Genomic DNA, 25,681 nt, shown 5'->3' with positions numbered 1-25,681 from the left:
GATTCCGATCCTCATCTGGAGACAATCTGTAATCTGTGGACTGTCATAGTGTTTTAGAAAAACATTAAATGCATCGGGATTGAATACAACAGTCACCATGCTCACTTTCCTCCACGGGAGTAATGTCTCAAACAGTCTATGCTTTGGTCGTTGCCTGGAAGACCAGTAGTAGTTTCGGATGCACATCTGGAGGCATTCTGTAATCTGTGGACCTTCAAAGTGTTGATGGAGCACAGAAATTGGATCGGGATTGAATACAACATTCACCATGCGCACTTTCCTCCATGGGAGTAATGTCTCAAACTGTCTATGCTTTGATCGTTCCCAGGAAGACCAGTAGTAGTTACCGATGCACATCTGGAGGCTTCGGTAATCTGTGGACCTTCAAAGTGTTGATGAAACACAGAAATTGCATCGGGATTGAATACAACAATCATCATTCGCAATTTCCTCCACGGGAGTAATGTCTCAAACAGTCTACGATTTGATCGTTCCGTGGAAGACCAGTAGTAGTTTCCGATGCACATCTGGAGGCATTCTGAAATCTGTGGACTATCAGAGTGTTGATGAATCACAGAAATTGCAACGGGATTGATAACAACAGTCACCATGCGCACTAGCTCCACGGGAGTAATGTCAAAAACAGTCTACGTTTTGATCGTTCCCTGGAAGACCAGTAGTAGTTTCCAATGCACATCTGGAAGCATTCTGTAATCTGTGGACTAGGTCAGTGTTGATGAAACACAGAAATTGCATCGGGATTGAATACAACAGTTACCATGCACACTTTCCTCTTTGGGAGTAATGTCACAAATAGTCTACGCTTTGATCGTTCCCATGAAGTCCAGTAGTAGTTTCCAATGCACATCTGGAGGCATCCTGTAAACTGTGGACATTCAAAGTGTTGATGGAACTCAGAAATTGCATCGGGATTGAATACTACAGTCACCATGCGCACTTTCATCCATGGGAGTAATGTCTCAAACAGTCTATTCTTTGGTCGTTCCCAGGAAGACCAGTAGTAGTTTCCGATGCACATCTGGAGACAATCTGTAATCTGTGGACTATCAGAGTGTTGTAGAAACACATTAATTGCATCGGGATTGAATACAACAGTCACCATCCGCACTTTCCTCTATGGGAGTAACGTCTGAAACAGTCTACGCTTTGATCGTTCCCAGGGAGTCCAGAAGTAGTTTCCAATACACATCTGGTGGCAATCTGTAATCTGTGGACTATCAGGGTGTTGATGAAACACAGAAATAGCATCGGTATTGATAACAACAGTCACCATGCGTACTTTCCTCCACGGGAGTAATGTCTCAAACAGTCTATGATTTGATCGTTCCCAGGAAGACCAGTAGTAGTTTCCGATGCACATCTGGAGGCAATCTGTAAGCTGTTGACTATCAGAGTGTTGATGAAACACAGAAATTGCATCGGGATGGAATACAACAGTCAACATCCGCACTTTCCTACATGGGAGTAATGTCTCAAACAGTCTACGCTTTGACCGTTCCCTGGAAGACCAGTAATAGTTTCCGATGCACATCTGGATGCATTCTGTAATCTGTGGACCTTCAAAGTGTTCATGAAACACAGAAATGGCATCGAGTTTGAATACAATAGTCACCATCCGTTCTTTCCTCCATGGGAGTAATGTCTCAAACAGTCTACGCTTTGATCGTTCCCAGGAAGACCAGTAGTAGTTTCCGATGCACATCTAGGGGCAATCTGTAATCTGTGGACTATCAGAGTGTTGATGAAACATAGAAATTGCATCGGGATGGAATACAACAGCCTTCATCCGCACTTTCCTCCATGGGAGCAACGTCTGAAACAGTCTACGCTTTGATCGTTCCCAGGAAGACCAGTAGTAGTTTCCGATGCACATCTGAAGACAATCTGTAATCTGTGTACTTTCAGAGTGTTGATGAAACACAGAAATTGAATCGGGATTGAATAGAGCAGTCACCATGCGCACTTTCCTCCGTGGGAGTAATGTCTCCAACTGTCTACGCTTTGATCGTTCCCTGGAAGACCAGTAGTAGTTTCCGATGCACATCTGGTGGCATACTGTAATCTGTGGACTATCAGAGTGTTGATGAAACACAGAATTTGCATCGGGATTGAATACAACAGTCACCATGCGCACTTTCCACCTTGGGAGTAATGTCTCAAACAGTATACGATTTGATCGTTTCCTGGAAGACCAGTAGTAGCTTCCGATGCACATCTGGTGGCATTCTGTAATCTGTGGACTGTCAGAGTGTTGATGAAACACAGAAATTGCATCGGGTTTGCATACAACAGTCACCATGCGCAGTTTCCTCCATGGGAGTAATGTCTCAAAACGTCTACGCTTGGATCGTTCCCTGGTAGACCAGTAGTAGTTTCCGACGCACATCTGGTGGCATTCTGTAATCTATGGACTATCAGAGTGTTGATGAAACACAGAAATTGCATCGGGATTGAATACAACAGTCACCATGCGCCTTTTCATCCATGGGAGTAATGTCTCAAACAGTCTATTCTTTGGTCGTTCCCAGGAAGACCAGTAGTAGTTTCCGATGCACATCTGGAGACAATCTGTAATCTGTGGACTATCAGAGTGTTGTAGAAACACATTAATTGCATCGGGATTGAATACAACAGTCACCATCCGCACTTTCCTCTATGGGAGTAACGTCTGAAACAGTCTACGCTTTGATCGCTAACTGGAAGTCCAGTAGTAGTATCCAATACACATCTGGTGGCATTCTGTAATCTGTGGACTGTCAGAGTGTTGATGAAACACAGAAATTTCATCAGGATTGAATACAACAGTCACCATACGTACTTTCCTCCACGGGAGTAATGTCTCAAACAGTCTATGCTTTGATCGTTCCCAGGAAGACCAGTAGTAGTTTCCGATGCACATCTGGAGGCAATCTGTAAGCTGTTGACTATGAGAGTGTTGATGAAACACAGAAATTGCATCGGGATTGAATACAACAGTCATCATTCGCACTTCCCTCCACGGGAGTAATGACTCAAACAGTCTACGATTTGATCCTTCCCTGGAAGACCAGTAGTAGTTTCCGATGCACATCTGGAGGCATTCTGTAATCTGTGGACCTTCTAAGTGTTGATGAAACACAGAAATTGCATCGGGATTGAATACAACTGTCACCATGCGCACTTTCCTCTATAAGAGAAATGTCTCAAACAGTCTACGCTTTGATCGTTCCCTGGAAGACCAGTAGTAGTTTCCGATCCACATCCTGTGGTATTCTGTAATCTATGGACTATCAGAGTGTTGATGAAACACAAAAATTGCATCGGGATTGATAACAACAGTCACCATGCGCACTTTCCTCCATGGGAGTAATGACTCAAACAGTATACGATTTGATCGTTCCCAGGAAGCCCAGTAGTAGTTTCCGATGCACATCTGGAGGCAATCTGTAATCTATGGACTATCAGAGTGTTGATGAAACACAGAATTTGCATCGGGAATGAATACAACAGTCACCATGCGCATTTTCCTCCACTTGAGTAATGTCTCAAACAGTCTACGCTTTGATCGTTCCCATGAAGACCATTAGTAGTTTCCCATGCACATCTGGAGGCATTCTGTAATCTGCGGACTAACTGAGTGTTGATCAAACACAGAAATTTCATCTGGATTGAATACAACAGTCACCATGCGCACTTTCCTCCACGGGAGTAATGTCTCAAACAGCCTATGTTTTGATCGTTGCCTGGAAGACCAGTAGTAGTTTGCGATGCACATCTGGAGGCATTCTGTAATCTGTGGACCTAAAAAGTGTTGATGGAACACAGAAATTGCATCGGGATTGAATACAACAGTCCCCATGCGCACTTTCATCCATGGGAGTAATGTCTCAAACAGTCTATACTTTGGTCGTTCCCAGGAAGACCAGTAGTAGTTTCCGATGCACATCTGGAGGCAATCTGTAATCTGTGGACTATCAGAGTGTTGATGATACACTGAAATTGCATCGGGATTGAATACAACAGTCACCATTCGCACTTTCCTCCACGGGATTAAAGTCTCAAACAGTCTACGCTTTGATCGTTCCCTGGAAGACCAGTAGTAGTTTCCGATGCACATCTGGTTTCATTCTGTAATCTGTGGACTAACTGAGTGTTGATGAAACACAGAAATTGCATCGGGAATGAATACAACAGTCACTATCAGCTCTTTCCTCAATGTGAGTAATGTCTCAAACAGTCTATGCTTTGATCGTTCCCTGGAAGACCAGTAGTAGTTTCCGATGAACATCTGGTTGCATTCTGTAATCTGTGGACCTTCAAAGTGATGATGAAACACAGAAATTGCATCGGGATTGAATACAACAGTCACCATGCGCACTTTCCTCTATAAGAGAAATGTCTCATACAGTCTACGCTTTGATCGATCCCTGGAAAACCAGTAGTAGTTTCCGATGCACATCTGATGTCATTCTGTAATCTGTGGACTAACTGAGATTTGATGAAACACAGAAATTGTATCGGGAAAGAATACAACAGTCACCATCATCTCTTTCCTCAATGTGAGTAATGTCTCAAACAGTCTATGCTTTGATCGTTCCCTGGAAGACCAGTAGTAGTTTCCGATGCACAAGTGGAGGCATTCTGTAATCTGTGGACTTTCAAAGTGTTGATGAAACACAGGAATAGCCGCGGGATTGAATACAACAGTCACCATGCACACTTTCCTCCATGGGAGTAATGTATCAAACAGTCTACGATTTGATCGTTCCCTGGTAGACCAATAGTAGTTTCCGATGCACATCTGGAGGCATTCTGTAATCTGTGGACCTCCAAAGTGTTGAGGTAACACAGAAATTGCATCGGGATTGAATACAACAGTCACCATTCGCACTTTCCTCCACGGGATTAAAGTCTCAAACAGACTACGCTTTGATCGTTCCCTGGAAGACCAGTAGTAGTTTCCGATGCACATCTGGTGGAATTCTGTAATCTGTGGACTATCAGAGTGTTGGTGAAACACAGAAATTGCATTGGGTTTGAATACAACAGTCACCATGTGCACTTTCCTCCATGGGAGTAATGTCCCATACAGTCTACGCTTTGATCGATCCCTGGAAAACCAGTAGTAGTTTCCGATGCACATCTGTGTCATTCTGTAATCTGTGGACAATCAGAGTGTTGATGAAACACAGAAATTGCATCGGGATTGATAACAACATTCACCATGTGCACTTTCCTCCACGGGAGTAATGTCTCAAACAGTCTACGCTTTGAACGTTCCCTGGAAGACCAGTAGTAGTGTCCGATGCACATCTGGAGGCATTCTGTAATCTGTGGACTATCTGAGTGTTGATGAAACACAGAAATTCCATTGGGATTGAATACAACAGTCACCATGCGCACTATCCTCCATGGGAGTAATGTCTCATAGAGTCTACGCTTTGATCGATCCCTGGAAAACCAGTAGTAGTTTCCGATGCACATCTGGTGTCATTCTGTAATCTGTGGACTAACTGAGTGTTGATGAAACACAGAAATTGCATCGGGAATGAATACAACAGTCACCATCAGCTCTTTCCTCAATGTGAGTAATGTCTCAAACAGTCTATGCTTTGATCGTTCCCTGGAAGACCAGTAGTAGTTTCCGATGCACATCTGGTGGCATTCTGTAATCTGTGGACCTTCAAAGTGTTGATGAAACACAGAAACTGCATCGGGATGGAATACAGCAGTCACCATGCGTACTTTCCTCCATTGGAGTAATTCCTCCAACAGTCTACGCTTTGATCGTTCCCAGGAAGAACTGTAGTAGTTTCCGATTCACATCAGGAGGCAATCTGTAATCTGTGGACTATCAGAGTGTTGATGAAACCCAGATATTGCATCGGGATTGAACACAACAGTCACCATGCGCACTTTCCTCCGTGGGAGTAATGTCACAAACAGTCTACGCCTTGATCGTTCCCAGGAAGACCAATAGTAGTTTCCGATGCATATCTGGAGGCATTCTGTAATCTGTGGACTAACTGAGTGTTGATGTAACACAGATATTTTATCAGGATTGAATACAACATTCACCATGCGAACTTTTCTCCACGGGAGTAATGTCTCAAACAGTCTATGCTTTGATCGTTCCCTGGAAGACCAGTAGTAGTTTCCGATGCACATCTGTTGGCATTCTGTAATCTGTTAACCTTCAAAGTGTTGATGAAACACAGAAATTGCATCGGGATTGAATACAACAGTCACCATGCGCACTTTTCTCTATAAGAGAAATGTCTCATACAGTCTACGCTTTGATCGTTCCCTGGAAGACCAGTAGAAGTTTCCGATGCACATCCTGTGGTATTCTGTAATCTATGGACTATCAGAGTGCTGATGAAACACAAAAATTGCATCGGGATTGATAACAACAGTCACCATGCGCACTTTCCTCCATGGGAGTAATGACTCAAACAGTATACGAGTTGATCGTTAATAGGAAGCCCAGTAGTAGTTTCCGATGCACATCTGGAGGCAATCTGTAATCTATGGACTATCAGAGTGTTGATGAAACACAGAAATTGCATCGGGAATGAACACAACAGTCACCATGCGCACTTTCCTCCTTGGGAGTAATGTCACCAACAGTCTACGCTTTGATCGTTTACATGAAGACCAGTAGTAGTTTCCGATGCACATCTGGAGGCATTCTGCAATCTGTGGACCTCCAAAGTGTTGAGGTAACACAGAAATTGCATCGGGATTGAATACAACAGTCACCATTCGCACTTTCCTCCACGGGATTAAAGTCTCAAACAGACTACGCTTTGATCGTTCCCTGGAAGACCAGTAGTAGTTTCCGATGCACATCTGGTGGCATTATGTAATCTGTGGACTATCAGAGTGTTGGTGAAACACAGAAATTGCATTGGGTTTGAATACAACAGTCACCATGTGCACTTTCCTCCATGGGAGTAATGTCCCATACAGTCTACGCTTTGATCGATCCCTGGAAAACCAGTAGTAGTTTCCGATGCACATCTGTGTCATTCTGTAATCTGTGGACAATCAGAGTGTTGATGAAACACAGAAATTGCATCGGGATCGATAACAACATTCACCATGTGCACTTTCCTCCACGGGAGTAATGTCTCAAATAGTCTATGCTTTGAACGTTCCCTGGAAGACCAGTAGTAGTTTCCGATGCACATCTGGTGGCATTATGTAATCTGTGGACTATCAGAGTGTTGGTGAAACACAGAAATTGCATCGGGATTGATAACAACATTCACCATGTGCACTTTCCTCCACGGGAGTAATGTCTCAAACAGTCTATGCTTTGATAGTTCCCAGGAAGACCGGTAGTAGTTTCCGAAGCACATCTGGAGGCAATCTGTAAGCTGTTGACTATCAGAGTGTTGATGAAACACTGAAATTGCATCGGGATTGAATACAACAGTCATCATTCGCTCTTTCCTCCACGGGAGTAATGTCTCAAACAGTCTACGATTTGATCGTTCCCATGAAGACCATTAATAGTTTCCATAGCAAATCTGGAGGCATTCTGTAATCTGCGGACTAACTGAGTGTTGATCAAACACAGAAATTTCATCCGGATTGAATACAACAGTCACCATGCGCACTTTCCCCCACGGGAGTAATGTCTCAAACAGCCAATGTTTTGATCGTTGCCTGGAAGACCAGTAGTAGTTTCCGATGCACATCTGGAGGCATTCTGTAATCTGTGGACTATCAGAGTGTTGATGAAAACCTGAAATTGCATCGGGATTGAATACAACAGTCACCATTCGCACTTTCCTCCACGGGATTAAAGTCTCAAACAGTCTACGCTTTGATCGTTCCCTGGAAGACCAGTAGTAGTTTCCGATGCACATCTGGTGGCATTCTGTAATCTGTGGACTTACAGAGTGTTGGTGAAACACAGAAATTGCATTGGGTTTGAATACAACAGCCACCATGTGCACTTTCCTCCATGGGAGTAATGTCCCATATAGTCTACCCTTTGATCGATCCCTGGAAGACCAGTAGTAGTTTCCGATGCACATCTGTGTCATTCTGTAATCTGTGGACAATCAGAGTGTTGATGAAACACAGAAATTGCATCGGGATTGATAACAACATTCACCATGTGCACTTTCCTCCACGGGAGTGATGTCTCAAACAGTCTACGCTTTGAACGTTCCCTGGAAGACCAGTAGTAGTTTCCGATGCACATCTGGAGGCATTCTGTAATCTTTGGACTATCTGAGTGTTGATGAAACACAGAAATTCCATCGGGATTGAATACAAAAGTCACCATGCGCACTATCCTCCATGGGAGTAATGTCTCATAACGTCTACGCTTTGATCGATCCCTGGAAAACCAGTAGTAGTTTCCGATGCTCATCTGGTGTCATTTTGTAATCTGTGGACTAACTGAGTGTTGATGAAACACAGAAATTGCATCGGGAATGAATACAACAGTCACCATCAGCTCTTTCCTCAATGTGAGTAATGTCTCAAAGAGTCTATGCCTTGATCGTTCCCTGGAAGACCAGTAGTAGTTTCCGATGCACATCTTGTTGCATTCTGTAATCTGTGGACCTTCAAAGTGTTGATGAAACACAGAAATTGCATCGGGATTGAATACAACAGTCACCATGCGCACTTTCCTCTATAAGAGAAATGTCTCATACAGTCTACGCTTTGATCGATCCCTGGAAAACCAGTAGTAGTTTTCGATGCACATCTGGTGTCATTCTGTAATCTGTGGACCTTCAAAGTGTTGATGAAACACAGAAATTGCATCGGGATTGAATACAACAGTCACCATGCGCACTTTGCTCTATAAGAGAAATGTCTCAAACAGTCTACGCTTTGATCGTTCCCTGGAAGACCAGTAGAAGTTTCCGATGCACATCCTGTGGTATTCTGTAATCTATGGACTATCAGAGTGTTGATGAAACACAAAAATTGCATCGGGATTGATAACAACAGTCACCATGCGCACTTTCCTCCATGGGAGTAATGACTCAAACAGTATACGAGTTGATCGTTAACAGGAAGCCCAGTAGTAGTTTCCGATGCACATCTGGAGGCAATCTGTAATCTATGGACTATCAGAGTGTTGATGAAACACAGAAATTGCATCGGGAATGAATACAACAGTCACCATGCGCACTTTAATCCTTGGGAGTAATGTCACCAACAGTCTACGCTTTGATCGTTAACAGGAAGCCCAGTAGTAGTTTCCGATGCACATCTGGTGTCATTCTGTAATCTGTGGACCTTCAAAGTGTTGATGAAACACAGAAATTGCATCGGGATTGAATACAACAGTCACCATGCGCACTTTGCTCTTTAAGAGAAATGTCTCAAACAGTCTACACTTTGATCGATCCCTGGAAAACCAGTAGTAGTTTCCGATGCACATCTGGTGTCATTCTGTAATCTGTGGACTATCAGAGTGTTGGTGAAACACAGAAATTGCATTGGGTTTGAATACAACAGTCACCATGTGCACTTTCCTCCATGGGAGTAATGTCCCATACAGTCTACGCTTTGATCGTTCCCAGGAAGACCTGTAGTAGTTTCCGATGCACATCAGGAGGCAATGTGTAGTCTGTGGACTATCAGAGTTGCATCGGGATTGAATACAACAGTCACCATGCGCACTTTCCTCCGTGGGAGTAATGTCACAAACAGTCTACGCTTTGATCGTTCCGAGGAAGACCAGTAGTAGTTTCTGATGCATATCAGGAGGCATTCTGTAATCTGTGGATTAACTGAGTGTTGATGAAACACAGAAATTTCATCAGGATTGAATACAACAGTCACCATGCGTACTTTTCTCCACGGGAGTAATGTCTCAAACAATCTATGCTTTGATTGTTTCCTGGAAGACCAGTAGTAGTTTCCGATGCACATCTGGTTGCATTCTGTAATCTGTGGACCTTCAAAGTGTTGATGAAACACAGAAATTGCATCGGGCTTGAATACAACAGTCACCATGCGCACTTTCCTCTATAAGAGAAATGTCTCATACAGTCTACGCTTTGATCGATTACTGGAAAACCAGTAGTAGTTTCCGATGCACATCTGGTGTCATTCTGTAATCTGTGGACCTTCAAAGTGTTGATGAAACACAGAAATTGCATCGGGATTGAATACAACAGTCACCATGCGCACTTTGCTCTATAAGAGAAATGTCTCAAACAGTCTACGCTTTGATCGTTCTCTGGAAGACCAGTAAAAGTTTCCGATGCACATCCTGTGGTATTCTGTATCTATGGACTATCAGAGTGTTGATGAAACACAAAAATTGCATCGGGATTGATAACAACAGTCACCATGCGCACTTTCCTCTATGGGAGTAATGACTCAAACAGTATACGAGATGATCGTTAACAGGAAGCCTAGTAGTAGTATCCGATGCACATCTGGAGGCAATCTGTAATCTATGGACTATCAGAGTGTTGATGAAACACAGAAATTGCATCGGGAATGAATACAACAGTCACCATGCGCACTTTCCTCCTTGGGAGTAATGTCACCAACAGTCTACGCTTTGATCGTTAACAGGAAGCCCAGTAGTAGCTTCCGATGCACATCTGGTGTCATTCTGTAATCTGTGGACCTTCAAAGTGTTGATGAAACACAGAAATTGCATCGGGATTGAATACAACAGTCACCATGCGCACTTTGCTCTATAAGAGAAATGTCTCAAACAGTCTACGCTTTGATCGATCCCTGGAAAACCAGTAGTAGTTTTCGATGCACATCTGGTGTCATTCTGTAATCTGTGGACCTTCAAAGTGTTGATGAAACACAGAAATTGCATCGGGATTGAATACAACAGTCACCATGCCCACTTTGCTCTATAAGAGAAATGTCTCAAACAGCCTATGTTTTGATCGTTGCCTGGAAGATAAGTAGTAGTTTCCGATGCACATCTGGAGGCATTCTGTAATCTGTGGACCTTCAAAGTGTTGATGGAACACAGGAATTGCCGCGGGATTGAATACAACAGTCACCATGCACACTTTCCTCCATGGGAGTTATGTATCAAACAGTCTGGATGACCAGTAGTAGTTTCCGATGCACATCTGTGTCATTCTGTAATCTGTGGGCAATCAGAGTGTTGATGAAACACAGAAATTGCATCGGGATTGATAACAACATTCACCATGTGCACTTTCCTCCACGGGAGTAATGTCTCAAACAGTCTACACTTTGAACGTTCCCTGGAAGACCGGTAGTAGTTTCCGATGCACATCTGGAGGCATTCTGTAATCTGTGGACCTTCAAAGTGTTGATGAAACACAGAAATTGCATCGGGATTGAATACAACAGTCACCATGCGCACTTTCCTCTATAAGAGAAATGTCTCAAACAGTCTACGCCTTGATCGATCCCTGGAAGACCAGTAGTAGTTTCCGATGCACATCTGTGTCATTCTGTAATCTGTGGACAATCAGAGTGTTGATGAAACACAGAAATTGCATCGGGATTGATAACAACATTCACCATGTGCACTTTCCTCCACGGGAGTAATGTCTCAAACAGTCTACGCTTTGAACGTTCCCTGGAAGACCAGTAGTAGTTTCCGATGCACATGTGGAGGCATTCTGTAATCTGTGGACTATCTGAGTGTTGATGAAGCACAGAAATTCCCTCGGGTTTGAATACAACAGTCACCATGCGCACTACCCTCCATGGGAGTAATGTCTCATACAGTCTACGCTTTGATCGATCCCTGGAAGACCAGTAGTAGTTTCCGATGCACATCTGGTGTCATTCTGTAATCTGTGGACAATCAGAGTGTTGGTGAAACACAGAAATTGCTTCGGGATTGATAACAACATTCACCATGTGCACTTTCCTCCACGGGAGTAATGTCTCAAAGAGTCTACGCTTTGATCGTTCCCAGGAAGACCTGTAGTAGTTTCCAATGCACATCAGGAGGCAATCTGTAAACTGTGGACTATCAGAGTGTTGATGAAACACAGAAACTGCATCGGGATTGAATACAACAGTCACCATGCGCACTTTTCTCCATGGGAGTAATGTCACAAACAGTCTACGCTTTGATCGTTCCCATGAAGTCCAGTAGTAGTTACCGATGCACATCTGGAGGCATCCTGTAATCTGTGGACATTCACGGTGTTGATGGAACACAGAAATTGCATCGCGATTAAATACAACAGTCATTATGCGCACTTTCCTCTACGGGAGTAATGTCTCAAACAGTCTATGCTTTGATCGTTCCCAGGAAGACCAGTAGTAGTTTCCGATGCACATCTGGAGGCAATCTGTAAGCTGTTGACTATCAGAGTGTTGATGAAACACTGAAATTGCATCGGGATTGAATACAACAGTCATCATTCGCTCTTTCCTCCACGGGAGTAATGTCTCAAACAGTCTACGATTTGATCGTTCCCTTTAAGACCTGTAGTAGTTTCCGATGCACATCTGGAGGCATTCTGTAATCTGTGGACCTTCAAAGTGTTGATGAAACACAGAAATTGCATCGGGAATGAATACAAAAGTCACCATGCGCACTTTCCTCCTTGGGAGTAATGTCACAAACAGTCTACGCTTTGATCGTTCCCATGAAGACCATTAGTAGTTTCCCATGCAAATCTGGAGGCATTCTGTAATATGCGGACTAACTGAGTGTTGATCAAACACAGAAATTTCATCTGGATTGAATACAACAGTCACCATGCGCACTTTCCTCCACGGGAGTAATGTCTCAAACAGCCTATGTCTTGATCGTTGCCTGGAAGACCAGTAGTAGTTTCCGATGCACATCTGGAGGCAATCTGTAATCTGTGGACTATCAGAGTGTTGATGGAACACAGAAATTGCATCGGGATTGAATACAACAGTCACCATTCGCACTTTCCTCCACGGGATTAAAGTCTCAAACAGTCTACGCTTTGATCGTTCCCTGGAAGACCAGTAGTAGTTTCCGATGCACATCTGGTGGCATTCTGTAATCTGTGGACTTACAGAGTGTTGGTGAAACTCAGAAATTGCATTGGGTTTGAATACAACAGTCACCATGTGCACTTTCCTCCATGGGAGTAATGTCCCATACAGTCTACCCTTTGATCGAACCCTGGAAGACCAGTAGTAGTTTCCCATGCACATCTGTGTCATTCTGTAATCTGTCGACAATCAGAGTGTTGATGAGACACAGAAATTGCATCGGGATTGATAACAACAATCACCATGTGCACTTTCCTCCACGGGAGTAATGTCTCAAACAGTCTACGCTTTGAACATTGCCTGGAAGACCAGTAGTAGTTTCCGATGCACATCTGGTGGCATTCTGTAATCTGTGGACCTTCAAAGTGTTGATGAAACACAGAAATTGCATCGGGATTGAATACAACAGTCACCATGCGCACTTTCCTCCATGGGAGTAATGTCACAAACAGTCTACGCTTTGATCGTTCCCTGGAAGACCAGTAGAAGTTTCCGATGCACATCCGGTGGTATTCTGTAATCTATGGACTATCAGAGTGTTGATGAAACACAAAAATTGCATCGGGATTGAATACAACAGTCACCACGCGCACTTTCCTCTATAAGAGAAATGTCTCAAACTGTCTACGCTTTGATCGTTCCCTGGAAGACCAGTAGAAGTTTCCGATGCACATCCTGTGGTATTCTGTAATCTATGGACTATCAGAGTGTTGATGAAACACAAAAATTGCACCGCAATTGAAAACAACAGTCACCATGCGCACTTTCCTCCATGGGAGTAATGACTCAAACAGTATACGATTTCATCGTTCCCAGGAAGCCCAGTAGTAGTTTCCGATGCACATCTGGAGGCAATCTGTAATCTATGGACTATCAGAGTGTTGATGAAACACAGAAATTGCATCGGGAATGAATACAACAGTCACCATGCGCACTTTCCTCTACAAGAGAAATGTCTCAAACAGTCTACGCTTTGATCGTTACCTGGAAGACCAGTAGAAGTTTCCGATGCACATCCGGTGGTATTCTGTAATCTATGGACTATCAGAGTGTTGATGAAACACAAAAATTGCATCGGGATTGATAACAACAGTCACCATGCGCACTTTCCTCCACGGGAGTAATGTCTCAAACAGTCTACGCTTTGATCGTTCCCTGGAAGACCAGTAGTAGTTTCCGATGCACATCTGGAGGCATTCTGTAATCTGTGGACTATCTGAGTGTTGATGAAACACAGAAATTACATCGGGATTGAATACAACAGTCACCATGCGCACTTTCCTCCATGGGAGTAATGACTCAAACAGTATACGATTTGATCGTTAACAGGAAGCCCAGTAGTAGTTTCTGATGCACATCTGGAGGCAATCTGTAATCTATAGACTATCAGAGTGTTGATGAAACACAGAAATTGCATCGGGAATGAATACAACAGTCACCATGCGCACTTTCCTCCTTGGGAGTAATGTCACATACTGTCTACGCTTTGATCGTTCCCATGAAGACCAGTAGTAGTTTCCGATGCATATCTGGAGGCATTCTGTAATCTGCGGACTAACTGAGTGTTGATCAAACACAGAAATTTCATCCGGATTGAATACAACAGTCACCATGCGCACTTTCCTCCACGGGAGTAATGTCTCAAAAAGCCTATATTTTGATCGTTGCCTGGAAGACCAGTAGTAGTTTCCGATGCACATCTGGAGGCAATCTGTAATCAGTGGACCTTCAAAGTGTTGCTGAAACACAGGAATTGCCGCGGGATTGAATACAACAGTCACCATGCACACTTTCCTCCATGGGAGTAATCTATCAAACAGTCTACGATATGATCGTTCCCTGGAAGACCAGTAGTAGTTTCCGATGCACATCTGGAGGCATTCTGTAATCTGTGGACCTTCAAAGTGTTGATGAAACACAGAATTTGCATCGGGATTGAATACAACAGTCACCATGCGCACTTTCCTCTATAAGAGAAATGTCTCAAACAGGCTACGCTTTGATCGTTCCCGGGGACACCTGTAGAAGTTTCCGATGCACATCCTGTGGTATTCTGTAATCTATGGACTATCAGAGTGTTGATGAAACCCAGATATTGCATCGGGATTGATAACAACAGTCACCATGCGCACTTTCCTCCATGGGAGTAATGACTCAAACAGTATACGATTTAGTCGTTCCCAGGAAGCCCAGTAGTAGTTTCCGATGCACATCTGGAGGCAATCTGTAATCTATGGACTATCAGAGTGTTGATGAAACACAGAAATTGCATCGGGAATGAATACAATAGTCACCATGCCCACTTTCCTCCTTGGGAGTAATGTCACTAACAGTCTACGCTTTGATCGTTCCCATGAAGTCCATTAGTAGTTTCCGATGCACATCTGGAGGCATTCTGTAATCTGTGGACCTTCAAAGTGTTGATGGAACACAGAAATTGCATCGGGATTTAATACAACAGTCACCATGCGCACTTTCATCCATTGGAGTAATGTCTCAAACAGCCTATTCTTTGGTCGTTCCCAGGAAGACCAGTAGTAGTTTCCGATGCACATCTGGAGACAATCTGTAATCTGTGGACTATCAGAGTGTTGTAGAAACACATTAATTGCATCGGGATTGAATACAACTGTCACCATCCGCACTTACCTCTATGGGGGTAACGTCTGAAACGATTTGATCGCTAACTGGAAGTCCAGTAGTAGTATCCAATACACATCTGGTGGCATTCTGTAATCTGGGAACTGTCAGAGTGTTGATGAAACACAGAAATGGCATCGGGATTGAATACAACAGTCACCATCCACACATTCCTCCATGGGAGTAATGTCTCAAACAGTCTACGCTTTGATCGTTCCTTGGAAGACCAGAAGTAGTTTCCGATGCACATCTGGTATCATTCTGTAATCAATGGACTATCAGTGTTGATGAAACACAGAAATAGCATCGAGATTGATAACAACAGTCATTATGCGCACTTTCCTCCACGGGAGTAATGTCACAAACAGACTACGCTTTGATGGTACCCAGGAAGACCAGTAGTAGTTACCGATGCATATCTGGATGCATTCTGTAATCTGTGGACTAACTGAGTGTTGATGAAACACAGAAATTTCATCAGGATTAAATACAACAGTCACCATGCGTACTTTTCTCCACGGGAGTAATGTCTCAAACAGTCTAAGCTTTCATCGTTCCCAGGAAGACCAGTAGTAGTTTCCGATGCACATCTGGAGGCAATCTGTAAGCTGTTGACAATCAGAGTGTTGATGAAACACAGAAATTGCATCGGGATTGAATACAACAGTCATCATTCGCACTTCCCTCCATGGGTTCAATGTCTCAAACAGTCTACGATTTGATCGTTCCCTGGAAGACCAGTAGTAGTTTCCGATGCACATCTGGAGGCATTCTGTAATCTGTGGACCTTCAAAGTGTTGATGAAACACAGAAATTGCATCGGGTTTGAATACAACAGTCACCATGCGCACTTTCCTCTATAAGAGAAATGTCTCAAACAGTCTACGCTTTGATCGTTCCCTGGAAGACCATTAGTAGTTTCCCATGCACATCTGGAGGCATTCTGTAATCTGCGGACTAACTGAGTGTTGATCAAACACAGAAATTTCATTCGGATTTAATACAACAGTCACCATGCGCACTTTCCTCCACGGGAGTAATGTCTCAAACAGCCTATGATTTGATCGTTGCCATGAAGACCAGTAGTAGTTTCCGATGCACATCTGGAGGCATTCTGTAATCTGTGGTCAATCAGAGTGTTGATGAAACACAGAAAGTGCATCGGGATTGAATACAACAGTCACCATGCGCACTTTCATCCATGGGAGTAATGTCTCAAACAGTCTATTCTTTGGTCGTTCCCAGGAAGACTAGTAGTAGATTCCGATGCACATCTGGAGGCAATCTGTAATCTATGGACTATCAGAGTGTTGATGAAACACAGAAATTGCATCGGGATTGAATGCAACAGTCACCATGCGCACTTTCCTCCACGGGAGTAATGTCTCAAACAGTCTATGCTTTGATCGTTCCCTGTAAGACCAGTAGTAGTTTCCGATGCACATCTGGTGGCATTCTGTAATCTGTGGACTATCTGAGTGTTGATGAAAAACAGAAATTCCATCGGGATTGAATACAACAGTCACCATGCGCACTACCTTCCATGGGAGTAATGTCTCATACAGTCTACGCTTTGATCGATCCCTGGAAGACCAGTAGTAGTTTCCGATGCACATCTGGTGTCATTCTGTAATCTGTGGACAATCAGAGTGTTGATGAAACACAGAAATTGCTTCGGGATTGATAACAACATTCACCATGTGCACTTTCCTCCATGGGAGTTATGTCCCATACAGTCTACGCTTTGATCGATCCCTGGAGGACCAGTAGTAGTTTCCGATGCACATCTGTGTCATTCTGTAATCTGTGGACAATCAGAGTGTTGATGAAACACAGAAATTGCATCGGGATTGATAACAACATTCAACGTGTGCACTTCCCTTCTCGGGAGTAATGTCTCAAACAGTGTACGCTTTGAACGTTCCCTGGAAGACCAGTAGTAGTTTCCGATGCACATCTGGAGGCATTCTGTAATCTGTGGACTATCTGAGTGTTGATGAAACACGGATATTCCATCGGGATTGAATACAACAGTCACCATGCGCACTATCCTCCATGGGAGTAATGTCTCATACAGTCTACGCTTTGATCGATCCCTGGAAAACCAGTACTAGTTTCCGATGCACATCTGGAGGAATTCTGTAATCTGTGGACTAACCGAGTGTTGATGAAACACAGATATTTCATCAGGATTGAATACAACAGTCACCATGCGTACATTTCTCCACGGGAGTAATGTCTCAAACAGTCTATGCTTTGATCGTTCCCTGGAAGACCAGTAGTAGTTTCCGATGCACATCTGGAGGCATTCTGTAATCTGTGGACTATCTGAGTGTTGATGAAACACAGAAATTGCATCGGGATTGAATACAACAGTCACCATGCGCACTTTCCTCCATGGGAGCAATGACTCAAACAGTATACGATTTGATCGTTAACAGGAAGCCCAGTAGTAGTTTTCGATGCACATCTGGAGGCAATCTGTAATCTATGGACTGTCAGAGTGTTGATGAAACACAGAAATTGTATCGGGATTGAATACAACAGTCAACATGCGCACTTTCCTCCTTTCGCGTAATGTCACAAACAGTCTATGCTTTGATCGTTCCCATGAAGACCAGTAGTAGTTTCCGAACACATCTGGAGGCATTCTGTAATCTGCGGACTAACTGAGTGTTGATCAAACACAGAAATTTCATCCGGATTGAATACAACAGTCACCATGCGCACTTTCCTCCGTGGGTGTAATGTCACAAACAGTCTACGCTTTGATCGTTCCCAGGAAAACCAGTAGTAGTTTCAGATGCATATCTGGAGGCATTCTGTAATCTGTGGACTAACCGAGTGTTGATGAAACACAATAATTGCATCGGGTTTGGTAACAACAGTCACCATGCGCACTTTCCTCCACAGGAATAATGTCTCAAACAGTCTACGCTTTGATCGTTCCCTGGAAGACCAGTAGTAGTTTCCGAAGCACATCTGGAGGCATTCTGTAATCTGTGGACTATCTGAGTATTAATGAAACACAGAAATTGCATCGGGATTGAATGCAACTGTCACCATGCGCACTTTCCTCCACGGGAGTAATGTCTCGAACAGTCTATGCTTTGATCGTTCCCTGTAAGACCAGTAGTAGTTTCCGATGCACATCTGGTGGCATTCTGTAATCTGTGGACTATCTGAGTGTTGATGAAAAACAGAAATTCCATCGGGATTGAATACAACAGTCACCATGCGCACTACCCTCCATGGGAGTAATGTCTCATACAGTCTACGCTTTGATCGATCCCTGGAAGACCAGTAGTAGTTTCCGATGCACATCTGGTGTCATTCTGTAATCTGTGGACTATCTGAGTGTTGATGAAAAACAGAAATTCCATCGGGATTGAATACAACAGTCACCATGCGCACTACCCTCCATGGGAGTAATGGCTCATACAGTCTACGCTTTGATCGATCCCTGGAAGACCAGTAGTAGTTTCCGATGCACATCTGGAGGCAATCTGTAATCTATGGACTATCACAGTGTTGATGAAACACAGAAATTGCATCGGGATTGAATGCAACAGTCACCATGCGCACTTTCCTCCACGGGAGTAATGTCTCAAACAGTCTATGCTTTGATCGTTCGCTGTAAGACCAGTAGTAGTTTCCGATGCACATCTGGTGGCATTCTGTAATCTGTGGACTATCTGAGTGTTGATGAAAAACAGAAATTCCATCGGGATTGAATACAACAGTCACCATGCGCACTACCCTCCATGGGAGTAATGTCTCATACAGTCTACGTTTTGATCGATCACTGGAAGACCAGTAGTAGTTTCCGATGCACATCTGGTGTCATTCTGTAATCTGTGGACAATCAGAGTGTTGATGAAACACAGAAATTGCTTCGGGATTGATAACAACATTCACCATGTGCACTTTCCTCCATGGGAGTAATGTCCTATACAGTCTACGCTTTGATCGATCCCTGGAAGACCAGTAGTAGTTTCCGATGCACATCTGTGTCATTCTGTAATCTGTGGACAATCAGAGTGTTGATGAAACACAGAAATTGCATCGGGATTGATAACAACATTCAACGTGTGCACTTTCCTCCACGGGAGTAATGTCTCAAACAGTGTACGCTTTGAACGTTCCCTGGAAGACCAGTAGTAGTTTCCGATGCACATCTGGTGGCATTCTGTAATCTGTGGACCTTCAATGTGTTGATGAAACCCGGAAATTGCATCGGGATTGAATACAACAGTCACCATGCGCACTTTCCTCTATAAGAGAAATGTCTCAAACAGTCTACTGTTTGATCGTTCCCTGGAAGACCAGTAGAAGTTTCCGATGCACATCTGGAGGCATTCTGTAATCTGCGGACTAACTGAGTATTGATCAAACACAGATATTTCATCCGGATTGAATACAACAGTCACCATGCGCACTTTCCTCCACGGGAGTAATGTCTCAAACAGCCTATGATTTGATCGTTGCCTGGAAGACCAGTAGTAGTTTCCGATGCACATCTGGAGTCATTCTGTAATCTGTGGACCTTCAAAGTGTTGATGAAACACAGAAATTGCATCGGGATTGAATACAACAGTCACCATGCGCACTTTCCTCTATAAGAGAAATGTCTCAAACAGTCTACGCTTTGATCGTTCCCTGGAAAACCAGTAGCAGTTTCCGATGCACATCTGGTGTCATTCTGTAATCTGTGGACTAACTGAGTGTTGATGAAACACAGAAATTGCATCGCGAATGAATACAACAGTCACCATCCCCTCTTTCCTCAATGTGAGTAATTTCTCAAACAGTCTATGCTTTGATCGTTCCCTGGAAGACCAGTAGTAGTTTCCGATTCACATCTGGAGGCATTCTGTAATCTGTGGACCTTCAAAGTGTTGATGAAACACAGAAATTGCATCGGGATTGAATACAACAGTCACCATGCGCACGTTCCTCCGTGGGTGTAATGTCACAAACAGTCTATGCTTTGATCGTTCCCAGGAAAACCAGTAGTAGTTTCCGATGCATATCTGGAGGCATTCTGTAATCTGTGGACTAACCGAGTGTTGATGAAACACAGAAATTTCATCAGGATTGAATACAACAGTCACCATGCGTACTTTTCTCCACGGGAGTAATGTCTCAAACAGTCTATGCTTTGATCGTTCCCTGGAAGACCAGTAGTAGTTTCCGATGCACATCTGGTGTCATTCTGTAATCTGTGGACCTTCAAAGTGTTGATGAAACACAGAAATTGCATCGGGATTGAATACAACAGTCACCATGCGCACTTTCCTCTATAAGAGAAATGTCTCAAACAGTCTACGCTTTGATCGTTCCCTGGAAGACCAGTAGAAGTTTCCGATGCACATCCGGTGTTATTCTGTAATCTATGGACTATCAGAGTGTTGATGAAACACAAAAATTGCATCGGGATTGGTACCAACAGTCACCATGCGCACTTTCCTCCACGGGAGTAATGTCTCAAACAGTCTACGCTTTGATCGTTCCCTGGAAGACCAGTAGTAGTTTCCGATGCACATCTGGAGGCATTCTGTAATCTGTGGACTATCTGAGTGTTGATGAAACACAGAAATTGCATCGGGATTGAATACAACAGTCACCATGCGCACTATCCTCCATGGGAGTAATGACTCAAACAGTATACGATTTGATCGATCCCTGGAAAACCAGTAGCAGTTTCCGATGCACATCTGGTGTCATTCTGTAATCTGTGGACTAACTGAGTGTTGATGAAACACAGAAATTGCATCGCGAATGAATACAACAGTCACCATCCCCTCTTTCCTCAATGTGAGTAATTTCTCAAACAGTCTATGCTTTGATCGTTCCCTGGAAGACCAGTAGTAGTTTCCGATTCACATCTGGAGGCATTCTGTAATCTGTGGACCTTCAAAGTGTTGATGAAACACAGAAATTGCATCGGGATTGAATACAACAGTCACCATGCGCACGTTCCTCCGTGGGTGTAATGTCACAAACAGTCTATGCTTTGATCGTTCCCAGGAAAACCAGTAGTAGTTTCCGATGCATATCTGGAGGCATTCTGTAATCTGTGGACTAACCGAGTGTTGATGAAACACAGAAATTTCATCAGGATTGAATACAACAGTCACCATGCGTACTTTTCTCCACGGGAGTAATGTCTCAAACAGTCTATGCTTTGATCGTTCCCTGGAAGACCAGTAGTAGTTTCCGATGCACATCTGGTGTCATTCTGTAATCTGTGGACCTTCAAAGTGTTGATGAAACACAGAAATTGCATCGGGATTGAATACAACAGTCACCATGCGCACTTTCCTCTATAAGAGAAATGTCTCAAACAGTCTACGCTTTGATCGTTCCCTGGAAGACCAGTAGAAGTTTCCGATGCACATCCGGTGTTATTCTGTAATCTATGGACTATCAGAGTGTTGATGAAACACAAAAATTGCATCGGGATTGGTACCAACAGTCACCATGCGCACTTTCCTCCACGGGAGTAATGTCTCAAACAGTCTACGCTTTGATCGTTCCCTGGAAGACCAGTAGTAGTTTCCGATGCACATCTGGAGGCATTCTGTAATCTGTGGACTATCTGAGTGTTGATGAAACACAGAAATTGCATCGGGATTGAATACAACAGTCACCATGCGCACTATCCTCCATGGGAGTAATGACTCAAACAGTATACGATTTGATCGTTAACAGGAAGCCCAGTAGTAGTTTCCGATGCACATCTGGAGGCAATCTGTAATCTATGGACTATCAGAGTGTTGATGAAACACAGAAATTGCATCGGGATTGAATACAACAGTCAACATGCGCACTTTCCTCCTTAGGAGTAATGTCACAAACAGTCTACGCTTTGATCGTTCCCATGAAGACCAGTAGTAGTTTCCGAACTCATCTGGAGGCATTCAGTAATCTGCGGACTAACTGAGTATTGATCAAACACAGATATTTCATCCGGATTGAATACAACAGTCACCATGCGCACTTTCCTCCACGGGAGTAATGTCTCAAACAGCCTATGTTTTGATCGTTGCCTGGAAGACCAGTAGTAGTTTCCGATGCACATCTGGAGGCATTCTGTAATCTCTGGACCTTCAAAGTGTTGATGAAACACAGGAATTGCCGCGGGATTGAATACAACAGTCACCAAGCACACTTTCCTCCATGGGAGTAATGTATCAAACAGTCTACGATTTGATCGTTCCCTGGAAGACCAGTAGTAGTTTCCGATGCACATCTGGAGTCATTCTGTAATCTGTGGACCTTCAAAGTGTTGATGAAACACAGAAATTGCATCGGGATTGAATACAACAGTCACCATGCGCACGTTCCTCCGTGGGTGTAATGTCACAAACAGTCTATGCTTTGATCGTTCCCAGGAAAACCAGTAGTAGTTTCCGATGCATATCTGGAGGCATTCTGTAATCTGTGGACTAACCGAGTGTTGATGAAACACAGAAATTTCATCAGGATTGAATACAACAGTCACCATGCGTACTTTTCTCCACGGGAGTAATGTCTCAAACAGTCTATGCTTTGATCGTTCCCTGGAAGACCAGTAGTAGTTTTCGATGCACATCTGGTGTCATTCTGTAATCTGTGGACCTTCAAAGTGTTGATGAAACACAGAAATTGCATCGGGATTGAATACAACAGTCACCATGCGCACTTTCCTCTATAAGAGAAATGTCTCAAACAGTCTACGGTTTGATCGTTCCCTGGAAGACCGGTAGAAGTTTCCGATGCACATCCGGTGGTATTCTGTAATCTATGGAGTATCAGAGTGTTGATGAAACACAAAAATTGCATCGGGATTGGTACCAACAGTCACCATGCGCACTTTCCTCCACGGGAGTAATGTCTCAAACAGTCTACGCTTTGATCGTTCCCTGGAAGACCGGTAGTAGTTTCCGATGCACATCTGGAGGCATTCTGTAATCTGTGGACTTTCTGAGTGTTGATGAAACACAGAAATTGCATCGGGATTGAATACAACAGTCACCATGAGCACTATCCTCCATGGGAGTAATGACTCAAACAGTATACGATTTGATCGTTAACAGGAAGCCCAGTAGTAGTTTCCGATGCACATCTGGAGGCAATCTGTAATCTATGGACTATCAGAGTGTTGATGAAACACAGAAATTGCATCGGGATTGAATACAACAGTCAACATGCGCACTTTCCTCCTTAGGAGTAATGTCACAAACAGTCTACGCTTTGATCGTTCCCATGAAGACCAGTAGTAGTTTCCGAACTCATCTGGAGGCATTCAGTAATCTGCGGACTAACTGAGTATTAATCAAACACAGATATTTCATCCGGATTGAATACAACAGTCACCATGCGCACTTTCCTCCACGGGAGTAATGTCTCAAACAGCCTATGTTTTGATCGTTGCCTGGAAGACCAGTAGTAGTTTCCGATGCACATCTGGAGGCATTCTGTAACCTGTGGACCTTCAAAGTGTTGATGAAACACAGATATTGCATCGGGATTGAATACAACAGTCACCATGCGCACTTTCCTCCGTGGGTGTAATGTCACAAACAGTCTATGCTTTGATCGTTCCCAGGAAAACCAGTAGTAGTTTCCGATGCATATCTGGAGGCATTCTGTAATCTGTGGACTAACCGAGTGGTGATGAAACACAGAAATTTCATCTGGATTGAATACAACAGTCACCATGCGTACTTTTCTCCACGGGAGTAATGTCTTAAACAGTCTATGCTTTGATCGTTCCCTGGAAGACCAGTAGTAGTTTCCGATGCACATCTGGTGTCATTCTGTAATCTGTGGACCTTCAAAGTGTTGATGAAACACAGAAATTGCATCGGGATTGAATACAACAGTCACCATGCGCACTTTCCTCCATGGGAGTAATGACTCAAACAGTATACGATTTGATCGTTAACAGGAAGCCCAGTAGTAGTTTCCGATGCACATCTGGAGGCAATCTGTAATCTATGGACTATCAGAGTGTTGATGAAACACAGAAATTGCATCGTGATTGAATACAACAGTCACCATGCGCACTTTCCTCCTTGGGAGTAATGTCACAAACAGTCTACGCTTTGATCGTTCCCATGAAGACCAGTAGTAGTTTCCGAACACATCTGGAGGCATTCTGTAATCTGCGGACTAACTGAGTGTTGATCAAACACAGAAATTTCATCCGGATTGAATACAACAGTCACCATGCGCACTTTCCTCCACGGGAGTAATGTCTCAAACAGCCTATGTTTTGATCGTTGCCTGGAAGACCAGTAGTAGTTTCCGATGCAAATCTGGAGGCATTCTGTAATCTGTGGACCTTCAAAGTGTTGATGAAACACAGGAATTGCCGCGGGATTGAATACAACAGTCACCATGCACACTTTCTTCCATGGGAGTAATGTATCAAACAGTCTACGATTTGATCGTTCCCTGGAAGACCAGTAGTAGTTTCCGATGCACATCTGGAGTCATTCTGTAATCTGTGGACCTTCGAAGTGTTGCTGAAACACAGAAATTGCATCGGGATTGAATACAACAGTCACCATGCGCACTTTCCTCTATAAGAGAAATGTGTCAAACAGTCTAAGCTTTGATCGTTCCCTGGAAGACCAGTAGAAGTATCCGATGCACATCTGGTGTCATTCTGTAATCTGTGGACTAACTGAGTGTTGATGAAACACAGAAATTGCATCGGGAATGAATACAACAGTCACCATCCCCTCTTTCCTCAATGTGAGTAATGTCTCAAACAGTCTATGCTTTGATCGTTCCCTGGAAGACCAGTAGTAGTTTCCGATGCACATCTGGAGGCATTCTGTAATCTATGGACTAACCGAGTGTTGATGAAACACAGAAATTTCATCAGGATTGAATACAACAGTCACCATGCGTACTTTTCTCCACGGGAGTAATGTCTCAAACAGTCTATGCTTTGATCGTTCCCTGGAAGACCAGTAGTAGTTTCCGATGCACATCTGGTGGCATTCTGTAATCTGTGGACCTTCAAAGTGTTGATGAAACACAGAAATTGCATCGGGATTGAATACAACAG

Source organism: Schistocerca gregaria, chromosome 3, assembly GCF_023897955.1.
Source record: "Schistocerca gregaria isolate iqSchGreg1 chromosome 3, iqSchGreg1.2, whole genome shotgun sequence".
Taxonomy (NCBI): Eukaryota; Metazoa; Arthropoda; class Insecta; order Orthoptera; family Acrididae; genus Schistocerca; species Schistocerca gregaria.
The sequence above is the reverse complement of the archived record's forward strand: the minus strand, read 5'-3'. Positions refer to the sequence as shown.